The sequence below is a fragment of the Bison bison genome, unplaced genomic scaffold (assembly GCF_000754665.1).
Source record: "Bison bison bison isolate TAMUID 2011002044 unplaced genomic scaffold, Bison_UMD1.0 scf7180017864330, whole genome shotgun sequence".
NCBI classification, from domain to species: domain Eukaryota; kingdom Metazoa; phylum Chordata; class Mammalia; order Artiodactyla; family Bovidae; genus Bison; species Bison bison.
In genome coordinates this window covers 5,091,646-5,111,579 of record NW_011494902.1, presented here as the reverse complement: position 1 = coordinate 5,111,579, position 19,934 = coordinate 5,091,646, and the positions used below count along the sequence as shown (strand labels likewise).

At 43.1% G+C, this 19,934-nt stretch overlaps 1 long non-coding RNA gene across 2 annotated transcripts in view; it reads right to left on the bottom strand.

The window, feature by feature from the left end:
* Positions 1–1,802: 1,802 nt before the first annotated feature.
* The window catches only part of LOC104998492, a 24,420-nt gene continuing 6,288 nt past the window's right edge, over positions 1,803–19,934 (bottom strand). For both annotated transcript variants that reach the window (XR_826472.1, XR_826473.1), the window contains one exon: positions 1,803–2,443. This is a non-coding gene — a long non-coding RNA (uncharacterized LOC104998492). The remainder of the gene's footprint in view (positions 2,444–19,934) is intronic.

The following is a 19,934-nucleotide window of genomic DNA, read 5'->3' as shown; positions in this document are numbered from 1 at the left end:
CAGCCATCTCATCCTCTGTCATCCCCTTCTCCTCCTGCCCTCAATCCCTCCCAGCATCAGAGTCTTTTCCAATGAGTCAACTCTTGGCATGAGGTGGCCAAAGTACTGGAGTTTCAGCTTTAGCATCATTCCTTCCAAAGAAATCCCAGGGCTGATCTCCTTTAGAATGGACTGGTTGGATCTCCTTGCAGTCCAAGGGACTCTCAAGAGTCTTCTCCAGCACCACAATTCAAAAGCATCAATTCTTCAGCATGAAGATGTGAGAGTTAGACCATAAAGAAGGCTGAGAGCCAGAGAATTGATGCTTTCAAACTGTGGTGCTGCAGAAGACTCGAGAGTCTCCTGGTTTAGGATGAAACCTAAAGTCAATCCTGAAGGAAATCAGCCCTGAATATTCACTGGAAGGACTGATGCTGATGCTGAAGCTGAAGCTGAAATCCTTTGGCCATCTGATGTGAAGAGCCAATATACTGGGGGAAAACCCTGATGCTAGGAAGGATGGAAGTCAAAAGGAAGAGAGCGTGGCAAAGGACGAGATGGTTAGATAGCATCACTGATTCAGTGGATATGAATTTGAGCAAACTCTGGAGATAGTGGAGGACAGAGGAGCCTGGCATGCTGCAGTCCATGAAGCTGCAAAGAGTTGGACACAACTTAACAACTGAACAACAACAGGTGAGGGAAAGCTATGCTGGAGCATGCCTTTGGCATCTTGACTTTGCTTCTGATTTACTGCATTTACAGGTGTGACCCTAGAATAAGAAGAGGCTGGATTCTACTCATTCCCTCTCCACTTCACACCAAGGAACTCCATAACTCAGCTTTTAGGTTTTCTCTGGTCAAAGCTCTTGCCCAAAGTGACAGTCACCTAAGGAGGAAGATTCCTATAAAAAGAAGAGAATAACTTAAATGAAACTAAGACTTCCTCCCCAAGGGAACTGTAAAAGAAGAAAGAAGAAAAATAACTCTTAACAAAGATCTCTTTCAGATACGAGGGACAGCATAAATGAGATGAGAAAGTTGAAGTCCAGGCCCCTGGACTTATTAATTAGTTTTTACTAATAAAATTTATTTATTTATTTATTAATAAGTTTTTATTAATTAAAAAACTTATTGCAGTAATTGTAGATTCACGTGCATTGTAAGGAATACTATAGAGAGATCCCTGTAAACATTTCAAAGCTTCTCCCAAAGGTAACATTTTGCAAAATTACACTCTACTATCACAACCAGGATATTGACAGTCAAGTAATCCACCAGTCTTAGTACAATTTCCCAGTTTTACTTGTACTCATTTTTGTGTGTGTACAATTTCTTTTTTTTAGTATAAATTTATTTATTTTAATTGGAGGCTAATTACTTTACAATATTGTATTGGTTTTGCCATACATCAGCATGAATCCTCCATGGGTGTACACGTGTTGCGTGTGTACAATTTCATCCTATGTAGATTCACATGTCCATCATGACAGTAAAGAAAATGTACAACTCCAACACCAAAGGATCCCTCATCCTTTATGACCATATCCATCTCCCCTAATACCTAACAACCACTAAATCTGTCTTCCATTTCAACTATCATCATGTTCTGATTGTTATATAAATGGACTCCACAATAGTAGCTTCTTGGGATTGCCTATGTTTTTTTGCTCAAAAATAATGCCCTGGCTGTTTGTCCAAGTTGTGTATCAATGATTTGTTCTCGATATTGCTGAGTAGTATTCTGCTATGGAGGGCATGGCAACCCACTCCAGTATTCTTGCCTGGAGAATCTCATGGAGAGAGGAGCCTGGTGGGTTATAGTCCATGGGGTTGCAAAGAGTTGGACATAATGGAGTGACTGAAAAACAACAAACCAGTACTAGGCCTGGCTTGGAGGAGCCTTAGGAGCGCTAGCAAGTAGGAATGCCAGGTGCCCCTGCTGCTCAGTGTGGCTTCTCCAACCAGGAAGTGCCTGGGAGTCACTGCAATGCAGATTCCTGGGTGCCACCCCAGAAATTCTGATTGGGTCATCTCCAGGTGAGCTCAGCAAACTGCATTTAGAACAAGCAAACTAGATGTGGTTCCCCTGACCCCTTCTTCTTGGTATTCACAATTTTGTGTAATCTCTTCAGGGTGGGCAGGACCGGTGACTTAATTCTCAGCCAGTAGAACATGACAGAGATGAATACGTTATGTGAAGACTGGATTGAAGACTTGCTCTAGAGACGTTCATTGCTGGCTTGATGATGGAAGTGGACATGTAGGCAAAGCCCTAGTGTCAAAGAACTGCCAGTGGCTTCCAGGAGCTGAGGCAGCCTCTGGTCTCCATCAGCAAGAAGTTGTGACCCTTAGCCTGACAACCACACTTACCTGAGTGAACTTAGATGTGGATTCTTTCACAGCCTGGCAGTCAACATCTTGATTGCAGCCTCATGAGAAACCAAGCTGAGTGATGCAGCCACTATGGAAAACAGTACAGAGGCTCCTCAAAAACCTAAAAATAGAATTGCCATATGATCCAGTAATCCCATTCCTGGGCACATATCCAGACAAAACTATTCAAGAAGGTAGATGCACTCCTATGTTCACAGCATCACTACTCATACTAGCCAAGACATGGAAACAATCTTAATGTCCATCAACAAATATAAAAAAGATGTGGTACAAAAATACCAATGGAGTGTTGCTGCTGCTGCTGCTAAGTCACTTCAGTCGTGTCCAACTCTGTGCAACCCCATAGACGGCAGCCCACCAGGCTCTGCCGTCCCTGAGATTCTCCAAGCAAGAACACTGGAGTGGGTTGTCATTTCCTTCTCCAATGCATGAAAGTGAAAAGTCAAAGTGAAGTCGCTCAATCGTGTCCGACTCTTCGTGACCCCATGGACTGCAGCCTACCAGGCTCCTCCATCCATGGGATTTTCCAGGCAAGAGTACTGGAGTGGGGTGCCATCGCCTTCTCCTAATGGAGTGTTACTCAGCCATTAAAAAAAGAATGAAATAATCCCATTTGAAGCAACATGAATGCTACTAGAAATTATTATACTAAGTAAAGTAAGTCTGAAACCAAGAAGAGGATCCAGCTGAGCCCTGCCCGGACTCCTGACTCACAGAAACTGTAAGATGACAAATGCAGGTTTTCTGAAGCTGCTAAATTTGTGGTACTTTGTTATACAATGATAGAAAATGAATACAACCACTGTTAGTGGCCCCCAAATATTCACATGTTAAAACTGAGTCCCCAGTGTGATGGGATTTGGAAGTGGCTCTTCTGGAGGTGATAAGGTCATGAGGGCAGAATTCTCACGAATGGGATTAGCACCCTTACATAAAAAGAGGCCGGAAACATAACTAGTCTTTTTTCAGCCATGTGAGGATACACTGAGAATTAAGCACTGTACAACCCAAAGGAGTCTAGAACAAACTCTGCTGGCACCCTGATCTTATACTTGACTGTGCGAAATAAATGCTTATTGTTTAAGCCATCCAGTCTATGGCATTTTGCTATAGAAGCCCAAGCTGACTGAACACCAGGTGAATTCTCCTGGTTCTTGCCAGGGAGAAAGGATCAAAAGCTTATCCTCATGTATAATGGACTAAAACATAAAAATAACTTGTTAAAAACACCTGGCTCTGTCATTCACTACTATAAACTTGGTTAACTTCTTTGGACCTCGGTTGCTTCATCTATGAAATGGAAATAAAAATAACTTTCTCATGGGAAAAAAAATTCCCCAGCAATAGATATCCAGCCTACCAAGTGATCCTGACACAGAGTGGTGGACCCTAGCCTGGCCCCCATCTTGAGAACCACCGACCCAAACCAAGGTGAGGCTGAGCCTCAAGGAGCTAGTCAAATGAAACCCTACAATCTTCTTGATATGGAAGACCTGCCTGTCCCCTGGGGGCCCTTCAGTTCCCCAGGAGCTTGAGTAACAGCTGCCTCCTGTCCCAGGCTACCATCTGAGTCTCCCACTCACAGGTGGCCCAAGATCACACTCATGGAATCAAACAGCAGACACTTTGTAATCTGACCCCTTTTACCACTCTGTGAGGTAGTGGGGAGCTTCTGGAAAAATCTCTGGAGTCTTAAATGCCTCTGCTAACTTTTCTAATATCTGGGCTTCCCAGGTAGCATGAGTGATAAAGAATCCACCTGCCAATGCAGGAGACATAAGAAATGTGGGTTCAATCCCTGGGTCAGGAAGATCCCCTGGAGGAGGGCATGGCATCCCACTCCAGTATTTTCTCCTGGTGAATCTCATGGACAGAGGAGACTTGTGGGCTACAGTCCATGGGGTCGCAAAGAGTTGGCCATGGCTGAAGTGACTTAACACACGCAACTGGTCACAGGATCAGCTTCTGAATGGCAAAAAGACTGTACAATTATGTATACATAAACACACATATATTTATCTGCCTTAGTATCTGATTCCTCCTATATACACACACAACACACACACACACATGCTCACATGTATGCACAGAGGAATTCAAGCACCACAGTACAAGGGTAGGAAATTTTTCTGTGGTATTTAATGATGTGTCTCCTGAGTCTAGAATTTTGCCTGACATGTATTTGTAGGAAGGGAGGAAAGAAAGAGGAAGGGATGAGGGGCAGGGTGGGGGTGAGGGGAGAGCTAGTCTAAGCAATGAAATTAATTCAATGTTAATAAATGATTGCAGTTTCATCCTTTCATACCTCAAAGAAGTAGCTAGTAGAAATATTTTAGGGCTGTGATATGGGGATTCATATTCCAAAGGCAGTTGTTTGTCCCCTTTCAGGGATACTAGGGACATCTTAACTGCATATTTATCTGTCATAAAATACCTCTAGTCCTCAATCAGCTACAATTTGCAGCCAATTGAAGACAGCACGCATATTTTTAGAAAGCCTAGCAGTGACACACCACTGTTCAACCCGAGACTTCTTTTTAGGATGATCCACTTCCTGTCAAACAATGGAGTCACAGGACGGATGGCCCATTGGTGAAGGACCTTGTTAATGCACAATAGTCTTAATGGGCCAATCTTTAAACAGACCGCCCAGTATGAAAGCTGATGAATAATACAGTCAAATCTGAGAGGGAAGCTTCTCTTTAACTTTCAATTTCCTTCTCCAGCTGAAGACAGATCTGTAATATGATTTCAGCATGGTTTTTGCAGCTTCAGATTTCTCAAGCAGTGAAACCAGCTTTGTGGCAATATTTTTTCTCTTTTACCACTTCCCTAGCTTTAGGGGATCAAATTCTTTCAAATCTGTCAGCAGACAAATCTGATGAGCTTCTGCATTATTTATGGCCCAGTAAATGAGGGAAACACTTACCAGCTTGCCTTGGATCTCTTGGCAAGTCTAACCACTGGGCACACTGATGTCCTGTCTAATCAAATAATTTATTTACACAGAATTGACATTTCTATCCACACTTCACATTGAAATGACAGAAAGTGAGTCACTGTCACACATTTTCCCTTTTAATTCCCATGAGATATAAATTTGTTCTTCTCCCTTTTAAGAAAACTTTTTACATTACTAGTCTTTCATTCGGAACCATCACCTCTCTTGACTCTAGGAAGCTGGGGCAGAAGGAAGGGAAGGAACTGGAACATGCCCTGACCGAGGTCCTCCCAGCATGTGATGCTTGTGCATACATGTGCCTGGGAGAAGAGCAAGGGTCTGTCTCACACCAGATACCTTCCCCATAGTGTGGTGCTCATCCAGGCTCCACTGTTTACCCCAGGTTCCCAATGAGAGATCAAAGAGCAGCGTTGAGGCAGGTTGTCTGCCTCCTGGATTTTGGAAGATGCTGAATGCCTGTGTGTGCTCAGTCGCTTGGTCATGTCCGACTCTTTGCAGCCCCATGGACGGTAGCCTGCCAGGCTCCTCAGTCCATGGGATTCTCCCAGCAAGAATATTGGAATGGGTTGCCATTTTCTCCTCCAGGGGATCTTTCAGACTCAGGAATTGAAACTGCATCTCTTATATCTTCTGCACTGGCAGGCAGATTCTTTATCATAGCACTACCCAGGAAGCCCTCTAACTGCCTGACTCTGTACATTAACCAGCAAATATCAAGTGTTCAATACATGCAAGGGACTGAATCGGGAATATGTAAAAACAGAAGACCGCCCAGTCGGGAGATGGGAATGAGTCTGTGCCACACTGAGCACTAGGCTTGGATACACATTTTCTCCTTTAATTTCCATGAGATACAGATGTGTTCTCCTCCATTTCATCCACATGGAAACTGAGGCTCAGAGGAGTTAAGCAATTTGCCCACAGTCACACAGCTGAATCTGATCCAAGTCCATTGTCTTCCTGCTACAGCACCAATCACCCCTGGTCTGCTGACTATCAGCTATCGCTCTTCCCCAAGTCTTTGTTTCCTCCATTCACAGTCTAGGTTTTTCTTCTTTTTACTACCACAGTTTTAGGGGTACTCTCTCCCAAGATAACTTCCAAAAGGGTTATTTTATGTTACTGCTAAATTCACCCAATAAGTGGAGCCAAATTTTGGGAGAATAGTGTGATTCATCATCAGAACATGAAATGTAAACTCATTATGGTACAGCTGTACACAATGTAGGATATGAAACTTTACAGAAAGAGCTGAAAACCAAGTATGGGACTCCCTAAGAAGAACAAGATTTGGTGGCACAAACCCTTAGAAACATAACTTTTATTTCTTCAATAGGGCTTTTCCTTTAAAATTAGGGAGATAAATAAGCAAACAAATAAATGAATAAATAAATAAGGCTTTAAAGAAAGTAAGGACCATAGAGAAAATCTAATGTGTTCTCTCTTTGCTGTCACAGATCAAATCAACAACCCTCTCCACCCCCACATCATGGGGTGACTCTTGCTCCCTTGTCCATTCACCCCTAAGAGCAATGACATTTGCTGATTACTCCCATTTGGTTTTTAGAGGCAAAGGTGGATTGTATTCGCCTTTCTTATTAGCCTAGCAATACCTCCCTGTATTTTTTTGCAGTAGATTTTCTGAACAGCAATAGGTTCTAATCAATCTTCCTGGCTTCATTTCTTAGAATCTCACAGTCTCCTCAAGGAGCATTTCAAACCTGATTTATCATCATTACCAGATCCTAAATATTCACCAGATTCTATATTATTTATTACACCTAGTTAATTTCCCTGTTCTGGACTTATGGGTTGAATCACAGAGCATGTGAAAGCTTATCCCCACAATATGTCATGAAGACTCTACAATAATGCAGTCACATTTCGAAAGAAGCATTTCACCCCTCACAGAACAGCTCTGAAGAGCAGTTGAGCCTTTCTGCCTCTCTTTATGATCTGTCCCACATCCAGTTACAGGCTCCCAGCGGCCCCTGAACTGGACGCCTGCAGAGGCAAACAGCAAACACTTGCCCACCCCTGTCCAACCCACCCAAAGCCCTCCTCTGCTCTCCTATCACAAAGCCTGGGAAGCAGCTGCAGAAGAAAGTGATTCCAGGTCAGCCCCATGTGCAGAGAAAGTGTGTAAAAGTTATAGTAAGGTGAGAACTGGACACAGGTCACAGGACAACCCTTCGAGGACAGAATGATACTCCCAGCTTGACCCTCCTACAGAACAAAGAGCCCCCAGTGGTGACCCTCTGAAAGAGACCCTACATCCTTCAAACCTCCTAACAGGCTATGTGGCTTTCCAGTCCACACCACCCAGCAACCCCCTCCCCAAATGTGGGAAACTTAACCTCAGCACAAGGAATGCTGGAAGGGGTGCCAACTGAATTCTTTTTCACAAAACATCTCTAATTTATCCAGGGTTCTGTGCTCTAAGACCTTTCAAAGCCCTGACTGCCCAAGAAGCTGTTCTCTGACTTGTGTTGCGGGATGGGTGGCTTATAGAGGTCTAGAGCCTCAAGAGACAAAGATGTCCTCTGTGTTGCTCCAGATGACAGAATTAGAACCAAGAAGACAAATTGGTGAGTGAGGGGTTTCTTTTCAATGCAAGAAAGAACTTCAAACAGGGTCCCTTTCTGGACAGTTTGGCTTGTGGACAACCTAAACAGAGGTTAGGTAACAACTGCCAGGGATGGGACATGAGAGGCAAACCAGAAACCCTCTAAGACCTCTTCTGCCTTGACGCTGGTGTGACTCTAAGGAGTGATCTACATGATACTCAGAAGGCCATTGCACTCTGCACCTGCAATGGATTTCTGAGTTCTTCTTGTCTGAAAGTTGCAAATTAGCACCCCCACGTTGAATGACGGGGAAACCGCATGGTGTTCAGCATGGCAGTTCACACAGGTTTATTATTACACGCAGTATACTTAAAAACTGAAAGAATTTATATAAAAATCTGGATTTTTTCAACTCAAAAAACTCAGAAGATCTGGTCATATGACATCTGCATTCGGCTTGAAGTTGACTAGTAGGCTGTCCCACAAGGCTGTGTTCCGCTTCAGTCCCCACCATCCCCGACTGCCCCCTACCATCACACTGAAGTTGGCGTTCTGTCGGCTGTTTCATTGTTGTTTTTTCCCCAAGTCCTCTCTAACCACATGTGTTTTCTGTCTTGCACCTGTGACTAGGAGTGTTTGCCATTGCAGGAGTAGTGAAACCCTGGACGAACTAAGGCTCAGAGAAGTTAAATGACTTGTCCAAGGTCACACAGCCAACTAGTATTAAGCAAGGAACAGAACACAGGTATTCTAGTGATCCTGCGCTCCTTTAACTTGGCCACCCTGCCAGCCTAGAGACAGTTCATTTCCCTGGATTGATTTGACTCTTCACATTCAGTGTATGCAAACTGCCCCTCTGCACTTCCATTTAAGATTGTCTAGGGATCAAGTTTCCACATAGTCCCTTAAAAAAAAAAAAGCAAAAAAATAAATCTTTTCAGCTGACTGCAAATAACTGGCACCCAAAGACCAAACACCCTTTTGTGTGTCCAATAAAAAATCAACCTGATGAACACATAAGATTTCAATCTTCTTTGTAAAATCAGGAATAGGCCAAAACCTTATTATTTCAGAGTCTGTATTGATAGTCCAAATCAATAGTGCAAACAAGATTTCTGGGGGAAAAGGTTAAAGTAATTGGCAGAACACCAGGTGTTAAGCCACCAGAAGGACTTTCATAGCAAGGAATTAAATACAAATAATTGATAAGCTCATTACAAATCATCTTTATCTATATACATATTAGGGGCTTTACAAGACATCTCTCTATAATCTAATTTGAGTTACTGCCCACACTTGAAAATGTTATAACTGCACATCTCTTAAAATCTTCTGTAATCAGATCTGTAAGCTGGTTTAAGCTGCCTATGTTCCCAATTAGTCAGGATTTGTACAAACTGAGTAAACTGAAGAAAAGACTGGTTAAGGACTTTTAAAGCTTCCACTTGGGGTGGGAGGTCCCTCTCTGCAGAGTCTAGGTTCCCTCACTCTATCTGTGTGGTCAGCAGAGTTGTATTCTGCCCTGGCACTAAACAGAGATGCAGCTTAGGCTGACTTGCTATCAGGTCCCTACACAGCAGGGAGTTGAACTTGGGCTAGGTCAAGTCACATGTCACATGTATGCTCACATTTTAGAGAAGACTAATCTTAACAGTGCAGGTTAAAAGTAAGATTGCTTAATTGCTTAGGCCACTGGTATAGAGCTGTCAAGATTAGAAAAACAGGGTGGGAGATTACCTTCACTGTCCATTAAGCCTAATATTCAGTTAGACACATAACAGACTAAGCAGTCACTGTGGACTGCCTACCCAGGATCTATGCTCCCTTTCTTCTTCTTAGGAAAACCCACATTACAGCTGGGTACTGATATTGATAAGATTGATAATCAGGTAGTCTAAAACAGATAGACTTACTGCTTTTTATAGAAAGCATCCATCCTTATTGATGTAGGAGATGTAACATATTAAGAATTTCAGTCCTCTCCCCTGATCATCTAAGGACCAACCATGACTATAGTTATGAGTCCTATTAGTATCAGCCAATCACAGTTATCCTATCCTTCTTGCCAATGATTGGTTCAGGTACCTTGACTTGAGCCAATCAAAATAGAGTATTTCCCCTATTGGCTGCTATTGGGCCAGGGTTGGATCCACAATCCAAATTGATTGAAGAGAGGAATACTTAGTCCATAACCGAGGAAATGAGTTTTATCTCACTCACAAAGAACAAAGAAGGCGCTTGTCTGGACTGTTAGGGCAGCCCTTCTGAGGACAGAGCCTATACACAGACAAGGGTAAGCAGGGGACAGAGCTGCAGTCCCAAAGCTTTTAGGTACTGTGCCTGGAGCCTGCCCTATTTTCTGTCCTCTAGTACAAGAAACAGTACACTTCCTCATTGTTTAAACTACTTTAGGTAGGATTTCTATTCCTTACAGTCCAAGATATCCTATATTTGCCAAGCCAATATATTCAAGACAGGTTAGAGGAACTTTACAGATAAAGTCAGTGTCTTAACCCAGTCCCACATATTTTTAATCAGAGCAGATAGAGCAACGATTGTTAGCTCCCAAGAAGGTTCAAAGTTTTTAATGAACCCACCCAACGCAAGCACACACACTTGTAACTGGGTAAGGCAGGGGTTGGTAACATGAGGAAAACACGAATCTGGAGTAAGATAGTTTCAGGTCCATCTCAGCTTTGCCTCTTATAAACTCTGCGACCACAGAAAAGTGTCAATACTATAAATTATGGGGTAAATAAATGTCTTACAGCACTGTTCTGAGAAGTCAATGAAATGCAGTGCACAAGATAGAAGATCGATAAGTAAAAAGCATTTTTTTTTTCTCTCCTTTTGCCACCCAAGAAGTCTTTCCAGATCCCTGACTCAAAGCTCCTGGCACCTGGTTTGCTCCATATTGTTTCATCCCTTTCCTTTCTTCCCCTTCAACCCTACACTTGTTTAACTCTATCCATGGTATGTTTTATGTGATTGGTGTATTGTTTTCACTGATTCCATTTACTGGTACTTACTATGTGGTAGGTACTGTTATGACATGTAGTGCTCATGATCACAATCACCCAGTGAGGAACGTGATATGCTTGTTTCATAAATTATGAAATAAACTTGCCCATGATTTTTTCCAAAGGTGAATTAAGAGCAAGGAATTCTAGGCCAATGGGACTCCAAAGGTTATACTCTTAGCTGCTTCATTACCCTGTGCATCCAAGCAATAATATATACCATATATCTCCCAGTGGCCTGAGAGTTTTTCAAAAGGAGAGCCATTGTTTTCTAAGGGAAGACAGGTAATGCCACGATTGGACAGTTGCTTATTCGACAACATCGCTGACAACACCCACTTTGGGCTGCCCATTGTACGAGCCTTCTTGAGGCCTGAGTACACAAAGAAGCATGAGATATTGTTCTTATCCTCAAGAGGCCCAAATCAGAAGCAGAAACAAGATCTCTTCATGGAAAGAAATATGATATAGCATATCTTATTTCCCCAGGTAGAAGCACCACATCCAAGTGATACAGGTCGTCAAAAAAAGGAGATGACCAAGACCTGGAAGTGGGTGAATAGAGTGAAGCAGGCAATGCAGGTGCATGGGGACTAAGCAGGACCTCAGAGGGAAGATCCTGTGCATATGGGGGCATGGAAGGAGATGAGGGGGGCATGGGAGGGGGTGAAGAGGGGGGGGGGGGGAGGCAACACAGGATATAGGTGTCAAAGACAAACGAAGCCTGACACTAGTTAGAATGGTAAGGACAGATTTTAACCAGCAATATACTAATGCAATAGGGAAAAGGGTCCAGCAGGAACTGAACTCAACTTTGATGTGTACAGAGGTGCCTGGGCATTTTAAAGGGAGGATGAGTGAATAGGGAGAGTGTTGCTGGAGGTGGGGATGGGGGGAATTCAATAAAGAAAATGACAACCAGCTAGAAGGGGGTTGGTCCATGTGAAACCATCTAGGTTTGCTAACTGGAGCTTATTATAGGCAGGCTCCTGCTCTCCCACAGGGCCTGGGAGGCAGGGGCCCTATCTTCAGGTGTTGGCTGGAACAAAAAGTAAATTATTTTAGCAGCCTTGAATTTTCTCAGGTTGGGCACTTTAAGGGAGGCTAGGGGTCATCCTAGGGATTCAGCCTTGAGCTGTTAGAAACCATGTTAGTGTTTGTTCAGGTCTTTACAGGCCAAGGTTGAAGCCTAGTGGAGAAGAGGACTCAGGGAGTCCTGACTGGAGTTTAGACAGGGTGACAGTCTCTGTCGGGAGGCAGCTTCTAGCCAGCAAGCTGGGCGCTGACAGAGTTCCCGACACAAAAGAGCTGTAGACTGATGGGATTGACAGTGAGATGCCGAAAACCAGGCTGGTGATTTTGAACTCTCCCTTAGAGGAGGAGGAGCACTAGTTTCATTTTGCCCAAGACTGAAAGGTTTCCCAGGATGATAGACATTCTGTGCTGAAATGAAGGAATGCAGGCAAACGAGGCCCTGTCAACCATCACCCTACTTGGAACACCAGGCACCTGAAAAGGGCGGCTGAGCAGGAAGGCAGCGTGTAGGAATCCACGGTTTCAGGTGGTTCCTCGAGCTGTCAAACATGAGGCCCCAAGCCCCACTGGCCCTTTAGCGGGTCAGGCTGTGTGGTACTGCACCCCAGTTTGCTTGCTCTGGGAGTAAGTGTTCCAAAGTTTATCCAAAGACCCATCTCTGAGCTGATGGCTCTGCTTGCTTTACTTTGTGAATCTCAAACACACAACAGTGTGCTCCAAGACTGGTGGAGAAGGTAAGACCATTCATTGCTAGATCTGCATTTAAAGAACATTGAGGAATTTGACATTGCAGGACCAGGTTGGAATTCACTGGTCACCAATATCCAGCTAGAAACGTGTCACTAAGCACGCTCTTTGCCTTCCCTAAGCCTTGGTCTCCTCATCTGTAAAACAGGATTAAAAAATCACCTGGCTCACAGGGTCACTGGGAGAAGTAAATGAGAGTATGCATGAAAAGCCCTTCACAGGGTGCCCGGAATGTATTAAACATTCAGTGAGTAGCAGCTATGGTTATAATTGCAGTGGTTGTTTTTGCTGGTAAGCATGGGGAAGAAGCACGATTTTATCCACAATGCTTAAAGGTCAACATCCTGAAATATTTCCACGGGGTTAGATTTTTGAGGTGAAATAAACCAACATAAGGAATCTGTCACATAAATAGAAGTTGACCCTGGGTCCCTTAGACTTATAAATGGCCATTCGGAGAATTCTGGAAAAACAAAGAGACTAGTGAAAAATGCTTGTATTGCCCCTGGGTGCCATCCATCAGCAGGAGAGCCCGAACCCCCAGATTTTATTTTCTGTGTCAGAGGAAGGCCAAAAGAAGGGGAACAAAATCCAATTAACAAAAACATAATTGATTTCAGAAATCCATGAACAGAGAGCATCATTCCTGCTCTTCAAGGAAAACTCTATGAGCATTAAGTGTGGTTAACAACACACAGAGCTCAACCATTTATTTATTCATCTTTTAAAATATGCTCTTCTTTTAAGGCCTTGAGAATAAAGTATAATCAAATCAGACTATAAAATATTGACACGAGTACTGCTACAATAATGAGCAAAATCTAAAGGAGCACTCCAGCAGGGTACCTGTCAAGGGACCCCTGAGACCACAGAGGACTCTGAAAAGGGAGGTGCAAGTAGCCAGCTCGTGTCTGGGCCACTGCAGTCCTGTCACTATTCTGACCACAAGAACACTTCCAGACAGCCCACCTGCCACCTCCTGAACTCACAGCCCCCAGGGAATCCTGGCTTTGTCACTTAGAAATTTTAGTGCCAAACCTGACCTCTCTAAAGTCTCAGTTTTCTCAGCTGGAAAATGGGGAAAACAAGATTGACTGCCTGGGATTATTTTAAAGACCAAGAGGAAATGTGTGTGAAGCCCTTAGCTGAGTGCCTGGCACACAGTGAACCCCAGGGCCCTTTTCCCTCTGTCATCTGAATCTCTTAGTCCTCCTGACTCTTCCAGACCCCTCAGTTCATGTCACCTCCTAAAATATGATAGTATTGATTTAGCAATTATGTCTAATTTTATCACTATATGTTTACCCAACCACACAACAGCAGGGTAAATTCTTTAAAGCCAGACAGAAATGGCTTTTAAAAAAACAGAAAGATACACATACAAAATAGCAGGGGAAAGCCAGAGAGGGCTTATTATTTAGTAAACACAGAGTGTGGGTGAGACAATCTTAGCTCTAAATCTTTATAAGCATTGACTTATTAAGATGGTTATTATTTTATGATTCCTATTTTATAGATGAGGAAACTGAGGCCTAGAGAGAGAAATTAACTTGCCAAGGGAGCCGTTTGTCAGCTGCTGCACTGAGATTTAAGCTCATGAAGACTGGCTCCAGAGACCAAGCTCTGAACCACCAGACGCCTTGCATTTCAGACTCCTGTACCCCACAGTGCCTACCACATGGAAGACCCTCCACAGAGACCCATCAACAGAAAGGGAGGACTTCCCTGGTGGCCCAGTGGCTAAGACTCCTTGATCCCAATGCAGGGGGCCTGGGTTCAATCCCTGATAGGGGAACTAGATCCCACGTGCCACACCTAAGAGTCTGAAGGCCACAACGAAGATCAAAGACCCTACATGCTGCAACTAAGACCTGATGCAGCCAAATGAATAAATAAGTATTTTTTAAAAAACAGAAAAGGAAAGATGATTTAGTCAACCAGTATCAATTTGCACAGGAGGAAACCAAAGAAAAGAGAGGTCACATAGTTTGTTCTAGATCAGAGAGACAATGGGAAAGCAAAGGATGGACCCAAGTGTCAGATCCTCAGTGACTTCCTCTTTCTGCCGAGTCTCCCTGTGACCCTTTTGGGGGACCAGCCATCCATGGATGGAAGACACGGAGATGAAAGCCCATGAGCAAGCCTACATCTGTGCTCCCACACCCGCGGCTGTGATCTCCCCGCACCACATCCCACCATGTGGGGTCTTCACACTTTGGATCAGCCATAACTACTTATAGCCTCTGATTTTCAGGATTACTTACAGTTGTGTGTGTACAAGAGAGTCAGCTGAACCTGATCACGCAAGCAGGCCAGGGGAGGGAAACAGAGACCCAGCCCACAAGCCTCTGGCTGCTTACTGACTGCTTACTCGGTACAAAGCTTCTCCAACTTCAGATAAACATCTCAAGTACACAAGTTTTCCAAACTAGATGATGTTTCTGGAGGGCTGTAGAACTGCCTTTCACGTGTCGTTTCCACATCATGCCACAATTCAGTAAGCTAGCTTATTTTAAAGTTTTTAAGAGCATACCTCCCAAATGTTAACCCTTTGCAGTCCATCAACATGTCACTTTGTGCTGCCAGGAAAACTCACTGCTGTGTGACCTGGACACAGTCTCAGGGATGAGGGGCTGAGTTCAAACCTCAGCTCCTGAACTTGGCAGCTGTGAGGGACTGGGCATTGTGCTTCGGTTTCCTCATATTTAAAAGGACAGTAAACCCAGAACCTACCTCATAGGCCTGATTAAATGAATGTGCATGTATGTGCATACTTTACACACACATATGTGTACAGGCATACCTCCATTTATTGTGCTTCACAGACACTGAATTTTTTACAAATTGAAGATTTATGGCAACCCTGTGTCAAGCAAATCTATTGACATCACTTTTCTAACATCATTGCTCACTTTGTTATTCTGTGTCACATTTCAATAATTCTCACAATATTTCAAACTTCATTATTATTACATCTGTCATGGGTGATCTGTGATCGATGATCTTTGGTGTTACTATTGCAAAAAGATTACAACTTGCTGAAGCCTTAGATGATGGTTAGCATTTTTTAACAATAAAGCGTTTTTTAATTAAGGTGTACACATGTTCTTTTTAGACACAATGCTATTGTACACTTAGACTACAGTACACTGTTAAACATAACATACATTGGGAAACCAAAACATTTGTGTGACTCGCTTAATTGAAATATTTGCTTTACTGTGGTGGTCTGGAACCAAACGCACAAAACCTCTGAGGTATGCCTACTACATATACACAAATCCACAAACACATGCATATATACACATTGTGTAAATACTATACCTATATACATGCGTATAACTATACTATGGATGTATACAGGTATATAGTATACCTCTATACACATAGCTTTTGAGCTGTGGTGTTGGAGAAGACTCTTGAGAGTCCCTTGGACTGCAAGGAGATCCAACCAGTCCGTTCTGAAGGAGATCAGCCCTGGGATTTCTTTGGAAGGAATGATGCTAAAGCTGAAACTCCTGTACTTTGGCCACCTCATGCGAAGAGTTGACTCATTGGAAAAGACTCTGATGCTGGGAGGGATTGGGGGCAGGAGGAGAAGGAGACGACAGAGGATGAGATGGCTGGATGGCATCACTGACTCGATGGACGTGAGTCTGGGTGAACTCCGGGAGTTGGTGATGGACAGGGAGGCCTGGTGTGCTGCGATTCATGGGGTCGCAAAGAGTCGGACACGACTGAGCGACTGAACTGAACTGAACTGATGCACATACATAATTATAACTATATGCATATATAACTATACATGCATTTATGTGTGGATATGTAGATATATACACACACATATAACTACTGCTAAGTCGCTTCAGTCGTGTCCAACTCTGTACGACCCCATAGACGGCAGCCCATCAGACTCCCCCATCCCTGGGATTCTCCAGGCAAGAACACTGGAGTGGGTTGCCATTTACTTCTCCATATATATATATAACTACACCTGTATATAATTATATGTACATAGTCTTATCGGATTGGCCAGAAAGATCATTGGAGATTTTCCATATGATGTTACAGAAAACCTGAACAAACTTTTTGGCCAACCCAGTACATACAGTATAAATATGGGTTGAATTGTTCCCAGATTCATACACTGAAGTCCTAACCCCCAGTACTTCAGAATCTTCAGAGACCTTGTTTAGAGACAGAGTCTATACAGAAGTAATCATGTTGAAATGGAGTTTTGAAGGTTAGGCCCTAATGCAATATGACAAGTGTCCATATAAGAAAAGGACATTTGGACACAGGCATGTACAGAAGAAAGACAACATGAAGACACAGGGAGAAGATGGCCATCCACAAGCCATGGAGGGAGGCCTGGAACAGATTCCTCCAGAAAGCCCTCATAAAGAACCACTGTGGTCTTAGACTCAGCCTCCAACCTGGGAATAGATAAACATTTGTTGTTTAAACCATCGAAGGTGTGTGTGTGCGCGTGTGTGTGTGTGCATGTGTGTGTGTGTCTATAGAAAGAGAGGGAGGTACCCCCACTCAAAAAGTTACCCAGCACATATAAGGAGTAGTACTTAACTGCGACCTACTAACAGTAATAAACATATTATTCATCAGAAAGTGAGTAGTTTTACCCTGCACTAAATCCAGACCTGTAGATACTAAATTGCATATGAGTAACTACAGGGTGGCTGCAGTCCATATGCATGCTATAGCAATGCCAGGCTGGCCAGGCTCAGCTGTTCAATCTAGATTCAAGCATAACAGCTGCATCATAATGAGAAATAATGTGGAGTCTCTACAGCTTGTCCTCAGTCCTTAGCATTAATACTTTTCTCTGATTCTTCTAAGTCAAACATGAGCCAATGTCAACAATGATTTTACATTAAAACAAACATTCCCTACTTTCCTCTTTCCAGCATCCAAATGCATTTCATGGAAATGTATTCTGTTATATCAAGTCAAGCTACAAAAAAAAAAAAAAAAGAATGTTACATTATATAGCTAATTATCTGTGAATTTGTCTCAATATTGTGCAATCAAATCACAATGCAGATCTTTGGGACTGAGGCTGAGGTGAGGTTGCAACTACCATCCAAAACCCTGATAGCCTATCTTTGTGTTCACCAAAACAGGCTCATTTTCCTTCAAAGAGTATTTATTGTAAGTAAATTATAAGTTGAACTCTTGATGGAATATAGATTTACACTAGTACAAAATTCTGATTCTTACCTGTGTCATGAATTAGAGAACTGCATTAGATTGCATGTGAAAAGAGGGGGATTCGTGATGGTTAATCTGATGTGTCAACTTGACTGGGCCACAAGGCACTCAGATATTTGGTGAAACATTCTTCTGGGTGTGTCCGTGACAGTGTTCCCAGATGAGGTTGGCATTTACATCAATAAGACCACCCTCCCCAATGTGAGAGAGCTTCACCCAATCCACGGGAGGCCTGCATAGAACAAAAAGGCTAAGCAATGGAGAATTCTCTCTCTGCCTGATGCTGAACTGGGAGGTGGGTCTTCTTCTGTCTTTGGGATTAGACTAGAATTTACACCATCAGCTCTCCTGGTTGTCACACGTTCAAACTCAAACTGGAACTACACCATCAGCTCTCCTCGGACTCTAACTTGCTGTGACAGCAGAGCTTGGGACCTGTCAGCCTCCATAATCACGTGAGTCCATTCCTTACAAAAATTTCTTGATACAAACAGAGACAGAGATAGATGAAGAGATTTCCTATTCTCTTTCTCTGGCGAACCCAGACTGCTAATACGGTGGCTGTTCTGTTACTGGTTATTATTCCCTATATCACACTCTTTAGGAGAAACTACTCTTTGAATTTCATTAAAATAAACTTTGCTCAAGGGTGTGGAGCAAAGGGAACACTTACACACTGCTGGTAAAGATGTAAATTGGTACAGCCACAATGAACAGTATGGAGGTTCCTTGAAAAACTAAAAATAGAAGTACCAAATGATCCTGTAATTCTACTCCTGAGCCTATACCTAAAGAAAACCATAACTCAAAAAGATACATGCACCCCAGTGTTCACTGCAGCACTGTTTACAATAGCCAAGACACGGAAGCAACCTGAATGTCCATAGACAGAGGAATGGATTAAGAAGATGTAGTATATACATACAGCCTTCCCAGGTGGCACAATAGAAAAGCATCTGCCTGCCAATGCAAGAGACACAAGAGACCCAGCTTCTATCCCTGGGTCAGGAAAATGCCCTGGTGAAGGAAATGGCAACCTGAGGCAGTATTCTTGCCTGGAAAATCCCATGGACAGAGGAGCCTGGCCAACTACAATCCATGGGGTCACAAAGAATTGAACATAACTGAGCACGCACGCACACACACACACACACACAATACATATATACAATGGAATATTACTCGGTTATTTTAAAAAAAGGAACAAAATTTTGCCATTTTCAGAGACATGGATGGACCTAGAGACTGTCATACAGGATGGGTTAAGTCAGAAAGAGAAAAATAAATATCGTACAACATTGTACATGTGTTGAATCTAGAAAAATGGTACAGATGAACATATTGGCAAAACAGAAAAAAGACACAATGTAGAGAGCAAGCATAGATACCAAAGAGGGAAAAGGGTAGGTGGGATGAATTGGGAGACTGGGATTGACATATATACACTACTATGTACAAAATAGATAACTAATGAGAATCTTCTGTATAGCACAGGGATTTTTACTCAGTGCTCTGGGCTGACCTAAATGCAAAGGAAATCCAAAGAAAAAAGGATATATGTATACATGTAGCTGATTCACTTTGCTGTACAACAGACACTAACACAATATCATAAAGCAACTATACTCAAATTAAAAAATAAACAAACACTGCCTCCTGTAGACACCATTGCTATGTTCCTTCCTTTCTGGAGAATAAGAATGACGAAACTTGAGCCACCAAAACACAAGGTTTTGTTCAACCACAGGTACAGCACTAACCCTCACAGCGGGCCTCTTTGTCTCCCCTTCAGCTTACAGCCGGAGAAGGCAATGGAGTACTACTCCAGTACTACTGCCTGGAAAATCCCATGGATGGAGGAGCCTGGTAGGCTGCAGTCCATGAGGTCGCTAAGAGTCGGATACAACTGAGCAAGTTCACTTTCACTTTTCACTTTCATGCATTGGAGAAGGAAATGGCAACCCACTCCAGTGTTCTTGCCTGGAGAATCCCAGGGAC